The sequence below is a fragment of the Podarcis tiliguerta genome (genome assembly GCF_965153285.1).
Source record: "Podarcis tiliguerta genome assembly, chromosome: Z".
Classification (NCBI taxonomy): Eukaryota; Metazoa; Chordata; class Lepidosauria; order Squamata; family Lacertidae; genus Podarcis; species Podarcis tiliguerta.
The window spans coordinates 41,269,674-41,278,801 of NC_139553.1; the positions used below are offsets into that span (position 1 = coordinate 41,269,674).

The window sequence follows — 9,128 nt, forward strand, 5'->3', positions numbered from 1 at the left end:
CAATTTGTATGCCTCCATTATCTGGTGATAATGAAGCCAGTGTTGCACCTTACTTTTTAGTTTTTCAAAACTCTGCAGTTTTAGTTTATCTCCCTCCTGCTCCAAAATTTCCCAATATTTTGGCCATTTGGCCTCCATATTGAGCTTTTTTAGAGCTTTTGCTTCCATTGGTGACAACCACCTTGGAGTTTTATTTTCAAGCAGATCTTTGTACCTTGTCCAGACATTAAACAATGCTTTCCTGACAATGTGATTTTTAAACATTCTGTGCACTTTAACTTTTTCATACCATAAATATGCATGCCAACCAAAAACATTATTAAATCCTTCTAAGTACAAAATTTCTGTGTTTTCAAGAAGCAGCCATTCTTTCAACCAGCAGAAAGCTGCTGATTCATAATAAAGTTTTAGGTCTGGCAGGGCAAAGCCTCCTCTTTCTTTTGTGTCAGTCAATATTTTAAATTTTATTCTTGGCTTTTTGCCCTGCCAGACAAATCTAGATATGTCTTTCTGCCACTTCTTGAAACAGTCCATTTTATCAATAATCTGCAGTGTCTGAAATACAAACAACATTCTAGGCAATAGAATCCTTTATCTCTCTCATATAAGGCAACTGAGGAATGGAAGAGGGAGACATATGAGTACAGCAAGAAAGGAGAAACACTGAGAGGAAAGAAGTATTAAGTTTGTATGGGCTTTATTAGGTAGGTGAGGAAATATAATTAACTATGTTTTATTCCTCCACAGACGCACATGTGTGGGTGAACAGACAAAAGGATCAGTTTTAAAAGCGTCGGGCCAAGCAGAGTTTAAATTCCATCTCCTGCAGTTTAATTTCGGGAAGCTTTTAATGTTTAATAGACTATTGTATTTTAATATTCTGTTGGAAGCTGTCCAGAGTGACTGGGAAAACCCAGGCAGATGGGTGGGGTATAAATAATAAATTATTATTATTACTATTATTACTATTATTATTAATTGAAGGCATAGGAATTAGCCATTAAGGCTGATCTCCCCCCCTTTTTAGCCTGTTTATCAAAGAAACAGGCTACAGACTGAAAAGTAAGTTCAAACATATAGTTTACTTACAGCCAAGTATTTGTCCTTAGCAGCAACAGCAGTACAAATAAGTGCAGGAAAAATACTTGCGTTTACAGCAAAACGTGTTCTCCTTCATGGAGAGCACGTGTTGCGATGGGGGCCACCAGGACACTCCAAAGTTGGGGGCGGGCTAATTGATCATTGGCCACTGATGCGATTGGGGCTTCCCTTCTTGTTGGGAGGAAGTTAATGTTGCCATTTGTTGATTGACAGTCAGAAATGCTAAAACTCCTTGCACGAGGCTAGGGCTTCCTCTTTTCGCTCCGTGCATCGGATTGCCCGTCCCCCCCTCCCTAGAATTAGGGTTGTTCGCTTTGACCTTGCTATGCCTGTCATGGGGTCGTCTGCTTTGGGGCAGGGGCCCAGTAGGAATTTTGTCCATCTGGCTGATTGGCTGGGACCATTTGGTTTTTGCCTACTGCGTAGCAAATTGTCACAACTTGTAAGGTTGGAGTTAGGCATTGGTTTATGGTTTGGTTGGTTGAGGGGCATGGATTGGCTGTGCCTGCCCCTCTAATGCTGCTGCTGCAAGGGATTCCGTTAAAGGAATCGGGGGCTAACTATTGCTTGTCCACTCTGACAAGGGGGCTCGGGCCATAGCAATGAGCTCCTGGTTGCATTTGTCGAGGGCTGAGGGCAGGTTCCCTGCTCCGTCACTACCCCCAAGTGTATTCCCCTTTTCTGACTTTTGCATCGTGCGGAATGTCAGTCTGTCCCCCATGGTGGGGGCAGATAGTCGCAAACAATGCCTAAGCAACCGCTCACATTTTTGTATTTTAATAAAGTTGTGGCCAAAATTATGCCAAAAACCTTAAACAAAAAATTCTGTGTGATGTGTGAGTTATTGGGGTGGACCTGGGGACCTCGACATGCAAAAACCATTTCAGGCATGTGCCTGATGTTACTGGAGCAAGTCGACAGACATTCGTTTCTATGGCTGGTTGAAAAGAGAGAGATAAAAGGAAGGAACAGGAAATACTTCTTTTGCTTCTGCCCTCTCAGGAGCAGAGGGGAAAGGACATCACACAGAGTCTTCTCTACCAATTTCTTTTCTATGGTCTGAGTTTGCCTATCAACAATACATCTCTATGGTGTTGACCCTTCCACATGCTAACTAGCAAGAACATGCATTGTTAGATTGGACTGCTTATCTCCCACAGTTTTTAACAGCAGCAGAGGTTTGAGTAAAGTAGGGGTGAAGTAACACTAAGGGATTGTTAAAACAAAATTTTTTAAAAATCCTTCCAGTACCACCTTAGAGACCAACTACCGTATTTTTCACTCTATAGGATGCACCCGACCATAGGACACACCTTGTTTTAGAGGGGGAGAACAAGAAAAAAAAATCTCCCCCTCTCTGCTCAGTGCCCCTTCAGCGAAGCGGCAGGAGAAACGGAGCCCCTTCATGATTGTTCAGTGTTCATGATTGTGCAGTGGAGGAACTATTGGTGTTTTGGTACAGTGCATCTTCCCTGATCGAAATAGGATGCCTGCTATAGTTTTCCTGCTTTATTCTAAGCATGCCTTATTTTGTGTCGGGGTGAAATCTGTTTCCACTTCCATTTTGTTGTGAATGGGTGGGGGGCATGTTCCTCCCATTGTTGGCTCTACTGGTTTTAGAAAGGCAGGTCTATAACACAGGTCTATAAAAAAATGTTGCCGTGTGAAGCACCAAGTGTCCAAGATGCCAGCTACTCAATTTCTCTTCATCCATTTTTCTATTCCAACCCCACTCTTGACAGTCACTCAGCATTCCATAGCTTCTTAACTGGGCTGTGTTATGGCCATGGGTGGGAACGTTTGAAATATTTGTTTGTACTTCTGCAAACCTTGAAGCTTCCGCAAGGTAGCTGATACCTTCTCCCACTATGTGGGTGATGCCACCCTGGCCATATAATCATTGGAATTTATCAACTGAATATCAAAAATAGAGAAAATTGTATCCTTTCTCTCTCTCTCTCTCTCTCTCTCTCTCTTATGAACTTGAGGGCAGCATCCACAGGAGTTATCCAGCGATCTACCTTCCAGAACCAGGCAGCAAACTTTGGTTCAGCAAATTTTCTACATCATCTGCCTCAGGCCAGATCTTGGGATAGATACTGTGTCTGCATAAGAAGGGGGAAGCCCTTCTTTTCTGGATGGAAATTGGTTTAAAATGGAATGCTGTTGAATGGAAAATTCAGTCCAGTACTGTGGTGAAGAGTGAAACAAGCGAATATACTATTGTACTTCACAGGCTCTCTATTTTATATAACCTGGTAATACACAAATAGACTTTTTATTACCTGATAATAGATCCAGATGTAGAACAGCATTCAGTCTGTTCTACATCTGTAACTGTGAGTAACACCCCAGAAGAGCATTGACATATGTAGGTCAGGAAGGCCACAATGACCTACATCATTATCACCTCTGCATTTTGGCAGTGAGAGGAGGTGGCAACCCAACTACAGAACACTCGAAAGCTCTTTCACAGCAGATGCAGGAGGAGAAATTGCACATGCTGTTTTTGAAAAGGATGTGCTAAGCTCCTCCAAAATGAGAGATTTGCAAGTAATCATAAAGCTGACAGAACCAAAGGGGGGAGGGCTGCTTTGGGTGCAGAAGGTTCCATGTTCAATCCCCAGCATCTCCAGGGAGAGCTTGGGAAAATACTTTCTGTCTGAAACCCTGGAAAGCTACTGCCAGTCAGTGCAGGCAGCACTGATGTAGCAATGGTCTGACTCTGTATAAGGCAGCTTCCTAAACATTCAAATGGTGTTCATCAAAGTTAAAGATGTTTTCAGTGTGCGATATAAGCCAGTCTGGTTTATGTAGGTTGCAGTTATGGCATTAGACATTTTGGCCCCTGAAGATCAAAGGCAAAGAGCTCCAGGGATAGAAACTTTTGATCCCCAGAGCTTACTAAACAATGGATGATGTGCAGTCCAAGGGCTGATTCACACAACATTTTTGCTTTGAATCTCTGTCTCTCATGTTTTAAGCCTGACACTCTTAAGCACTTTCACCACACTGCCTGTGATTTTATTCACATTTTTTTCCTCTTGCTCAGATATTTTCATTATTTAACTGCATTACTTTATTTTGGCCATTTTCTGTTATTGTAATTTTAAATTTTGTTGTATGCTACTTTGAGGTTCTTCTATTTTGGTGGAGAAAGCAGCAGATTCATTTTAACATGAACCAAACATCAAAGCAATAAATGGCAGTTTGAAGGATGTCAAAGAGGAGAGGGATCTAAAAGTTATTTTATTTAATTGTTTGGTTTATGTCATTTGTATAATGCGCTTGCTACATGCACATTTGTACATGTGTTTTTTTGTACGGATTACTTGGCTGGAGAACTGCACTGCAACATTCACAGAAGAGCAGATTTTGAAGGATGGCTGTGTTTCAGGTCTCAGATGTTTTCATAATGTGTGAATTAGGTAAGTAAAGGTAAAGGTACCCCTGCCCGTACGGTCCAGTTGTGTCCGACTCTAGGGTTGTGCGCCCATCTCACTTAAGAGGCCAGGGGTCAGCACTATCCGGAGACACTTCCGGGTCACGTGGCCAGCGTGACGAAGCTGCTCTGGCGAGCCGGCACCAGCGCAGCACACGGAAAGGGTAAGCACAGCACTAAATGGGAATCCACTTTCTAAGCCATTCCTAATCAAGCAGTACATAATCTAACCTAAACAAATCATAATGAATACTCAGTAAACAAGTCATATGGTGGAGCCCAAGGAATATCCATACATAAAAACTATTATCTTATGGTAAAGGGCAAGGGACCCCTGACCGTTAGGTCCAGTCACGGACAACTCTGGGGTTGCGGTGCTCATCTGGCTTTACTGGCCAAGGGAGCCGGTGTACAACTTCTGGGTCATGTGGCCAGCATGACTAAGCAGCTTCTGGCAAACCAGAGCAGCACATGGAAATGCCGTTTACCTTCCCGCCGGAGTGGTACCTATTTACCTACTTGCACTTTGTCGTGCTTTCGAACTTCTAGGTTGGCAGGAGCAGGGACTGAGCAATGGGAGCTCACCCCGTTGCATGGATTCAAACCACCAACCTTCTGATCGGCAAGCCCTAGGCTCTGTGGTTTAGACCACAGTGCCACCCATGTCCATTTCAATTCAAAACTTACAGCAGAAGCTGCTCTTTTCTAAAGCAGATCCACATTTAGAAAAGACCCTAAACTTATTGAACTGTATAAAACTTGAATGGTTTCACATCAGTGCACCCAAATCCCTATATGTGGAGCATGACTAGATTCCAAGAAAACACAGCCCACACGCAGATCAAAGTAGTAATTCATGCACATAACTATATTGATGAAGAAAGCACTGCCCCACTTCTAAAGACTGACAGCAGAGCACAGCTAAACTCCAGGGTGCTCTAATAGGCTGCTAGAGAGAATTAACAGGAAGCAGTCTTTAATTAAGATCTTTGGAGGGGAAAGAAAGAAAAAGCTAACGACCCACTGGGATTGTGGAGAGCGTAGCAAATGTTCCCGATTCACAGTCATTCAGTTTTACAGCACTGACGTTGAGGCAACTAAACATCGTGTCAGGCTTATTAGGAGGAAGCAGACGCCCCAGGCAAGCTGGTCTAAATGGCTGAGAAGTCTATCACGCCTACAGAAAGTGGCCGAGTTGCTTGCTTATAAAATCACAACAACACCTCTATCAGTCGCAACTTTGCTAGGGATGAACATAAGGGAGAGGCCTGAACTTTGCATGCAGACAGTCCCAGAATCAAAATCTTAGGTGTCATCCACACAAAATACATTTAGCATGCTCTCATACCACTAAGAGTCAAGGCTTCTGCCAAAGAATCCAGGGATATGTTGCTTGTTAAGGAAAGTAATGCGGTGACAAATTCAGAAGCACATGTCCCTTCGTGGTAGTTACAGCCATGCTCCTTTCTAAGGTTTTAATCTTATATAGTAATAGTAGTAGTAGTAATTGCATTGCAATGATGAATGCAGTTCTCCATGTGCTGCCTTTCAGTTAGATCTACTGTTTTCTGTGCATGTATATAGGCTAATGATTTGGAGAGCTCCAATATCTTATTTTTGAATGACTTCAGTTGTGTTTTCCTTGATGTTCCAATTGTACATAAGAAAATGTACATACTGGAAATTGAAGCACCTTGTGCTTTCAATGTTCCTAAATTCTTAGTTTTGGGGGATGCAGGAAAATTGTCACTTGATGTAAGGTAAGGTAAGGGATCCCTGTCCAGTCGCAGACAACTCTGGGGTTGCGGCGCTCATCTCACTTTGCAGGCCGAGGGAGCTGGCGTTTGTCTGCAGACAGTTTTTTCCAGGTCATGTGGCCGGCAAGCCCAAAAGGCTCAGAGGTTTAGACCACAGCACCACCCGCGTCCCTTGATGTAGGGTTGCCATATTTCAAACAATGGAAATCCAGAATGAAAAGTTGTTGAACTTTTTGGGGGGCAAAATCACAAAAAGGCCGTTTTTAAGTTTTGTTTTTTTATGGGAGATTGGCAAAAAACGGCATTGCTAACATGGGCTAGGAGCCAATCCCGAGGGGATGAGTCACCTTATTTCACTGTAAATAGCTCCAATCGGCACAAAGGGAGAGAAGACTCAGTAGCCATAAATTCCCCTTTCATGCTGATTGGGTGCTTCCACATACCCTCTTCTCCCCAGGACATTCTCCTCACTTTGCACCCTCCTTGAGTGTTTTTGCCTGGCTGGAATATGTCACTGAAGTCTGATGTGACTCTTGCTTGCCTGGGTGAAGCATGGGGGCAAGGTGAGAGAGTATGTGCAGAAAACAGCCTACTGTGCAAAGGTTTTAAAAAGTGCAGACATTGCTCCGCCCTGTTTTTTAACCTCTGTCCCTGCCCACCGGTGGCATGTGTCTGCTGGAAGGTTGCTCACAATGGAATGTGCCCCTTAGGCTCTGTGCTTCCATGACAAGCTCGAACAGCACAGAAGGATTATTCATCACGTATGCAAAGTTTATGTTCTGCACCTTGTAGAATTCTGCATGTTTTGGCACAAAATACCAACTTGGTTTATTCATTGGGAACCCTGTGGCCCTCCAGGTCTTAGCTCAGTCGGTAGAGCATGGGACTCTTAATCTCAAGGTCATGGGTTCAAGCCCTGAGTTGGGCAAAAAGATTCCTGCCTTGAAGGGGGTTGAACTAGATGACCGCCGTGGTCCTGTCCAACTCTACAGTTCTATGATTCTAACTCCCATTTTCTCTAACCATTTGGCTGGTGCTGGTGGAGTCCAGCAACATCTGGGGTGCCACAGGATCCCCAGACCTGGTGCAGCCACCCCCACACAGCCCTGGACACAGAATGACAAAATGATCAGAAAAAGAACGATTCTGTTCCACCAACATACTGGGAGGTGGGATATGCCATCACTTCCTGCCTCAATCATTGGTCCTCTGACATGCCCTAGGTTAGTTTTATGGAATTATGCAAGCAACATTTCCTCAGCTATTCTGCTTCCTTTGCTCTCTTGCTTTCCTATTTAAATGACACACTTTTACTCTAGTCACACTGACCTCTTTTTTATTTTATTCTTCCTTAAGGGAGCAACACATTTTCTTCTCCCTCCCTGCCTAGACTAAAGCCTCTTACGCTTAGTAACCTGACACATTTCCTATGTGGGAGCCTAGTTAGAATGTGGAATTCTTTTCTTTAGAACCGACATAAACGTTAGCAAGAAAACCTCATCACAGAAGGGGGGGGGGGGAGGCAGGGAGAAAGAGAGAGCAATATTCCTCAGTTTTCTCAACTGGTATCAGTAGATGCTCCAGGCAGGAATCCTGCTGACCTCTCTTTTGCATGGAAAAAATACATGAGCATATTGCAGGAGCGTTTAAAAGCATCCAGTCTCAGTGGTGAGCTGTAATCTTCAAGAGGCTTGTCTCATACAGACTTCTGCACCTTTGTGGTAATGTAATTAAAAATGCACTTGAGTCTGGTGGAACTGGAATTAGGCTATCGCCTTTCTAATAAACCTGTGCATCTGCTGATTCCCAAGCAGAGTTACAGGTCCAATGTTCTGAGGCTCAGTGGACCCCGTTTTCCTGGGAGAAGTGAGGCAAAGCAAGAAAACAGTCACACTACATTATTATTAGCCTGTATCCAATGCTAACCCTACTTGGAACAGACCCATTGAAATTAGTAGACATGACTTAAAGGTAAAGGTACCCGTGACGTTAGATCTAGTCGCGAACTACTGTGGGGTTGTGGCGTTCATCTCGCTCTTTAGGCCGAGGGAGCCGGCGTTTGTCTGCAGACAGCTTCCAGGTCATGTGGCCAGCATGACTAAGCCACTTCTGGCGAACCAGAGCAGCGCACGGAAACGCCGTTTACCATCCCGCTGGAGCGGTACCTATTTATCTACTTGCACTTTGACGTGCTTTCAAACTGCTGGGTTGGCAGGAACAGGGACCGAACAACGGGAGCTCACTCTGTTGCGGGGATTCGAACCTTCTGATTGGCAAGCCTTAGATCACAGCGCCACCCGTGTCCAGACATGACTTACTTTGGCACATTAATTTCAGTGGCTCTACTTAGATCAGAACTTATTTGGATCACACACACACACACACACACACATATTATTGATCAATAAAAATGATCTACATAGCTTACAAAGCAAGCAAATGTTTAAAATACAAAACACCACAATTAAAACACCAACAAATAATGAGAGGGATCCAATGTAACATGAGGCCACTGGCGGAGGAAGGGGGATGGGAGCGCACCGCCCCTGGCAGCGCGATCCCGGTGGGGTGCCATCACAGCTAGACGCCACACCTTCACAGGTAGTGCTGCATGCCCCGCCCCCACCTGCTCTCCCCCCCCCCAGTGCCAGAGCATGAAGCTCTGCCACTGCATGAGGCGATGTCTGCTCCCGATGGCTGGGGGCAATCTCTTGCACAAGCAGGGAGTGGGCAGAATCATTAGAACTAGCAAATTATTATCATTATCATCATTATACGGTGGTGCCTCGCAAGACGAAAAGAATCCGTTCCGTGAGTCTCTTCGTCTA

The 9,128-nt window shown here is 44.3% G+C and overlaps 1 long non-coding RNA gene across 1 annotated transcript; it reads left to right on the plus strand.

The window, feature by feature from the left end:
- Positions 1 to 603: 603 nt before the first annotated feature.
- On the plus strand, positions 604 to 4,317 carry LOC310668922. Its single transcript, XR_014506896.1, has 2 exons — positions 604 to 704; positions 3,095 to 4,317. It is a non-coding gene; the product is annotated as an uncharacterized lncRNA (long non-coding RNA).
- The last annotated feature ends 4,811 nt before the right edge of the window (positions 4,318 to 9,128 follow it).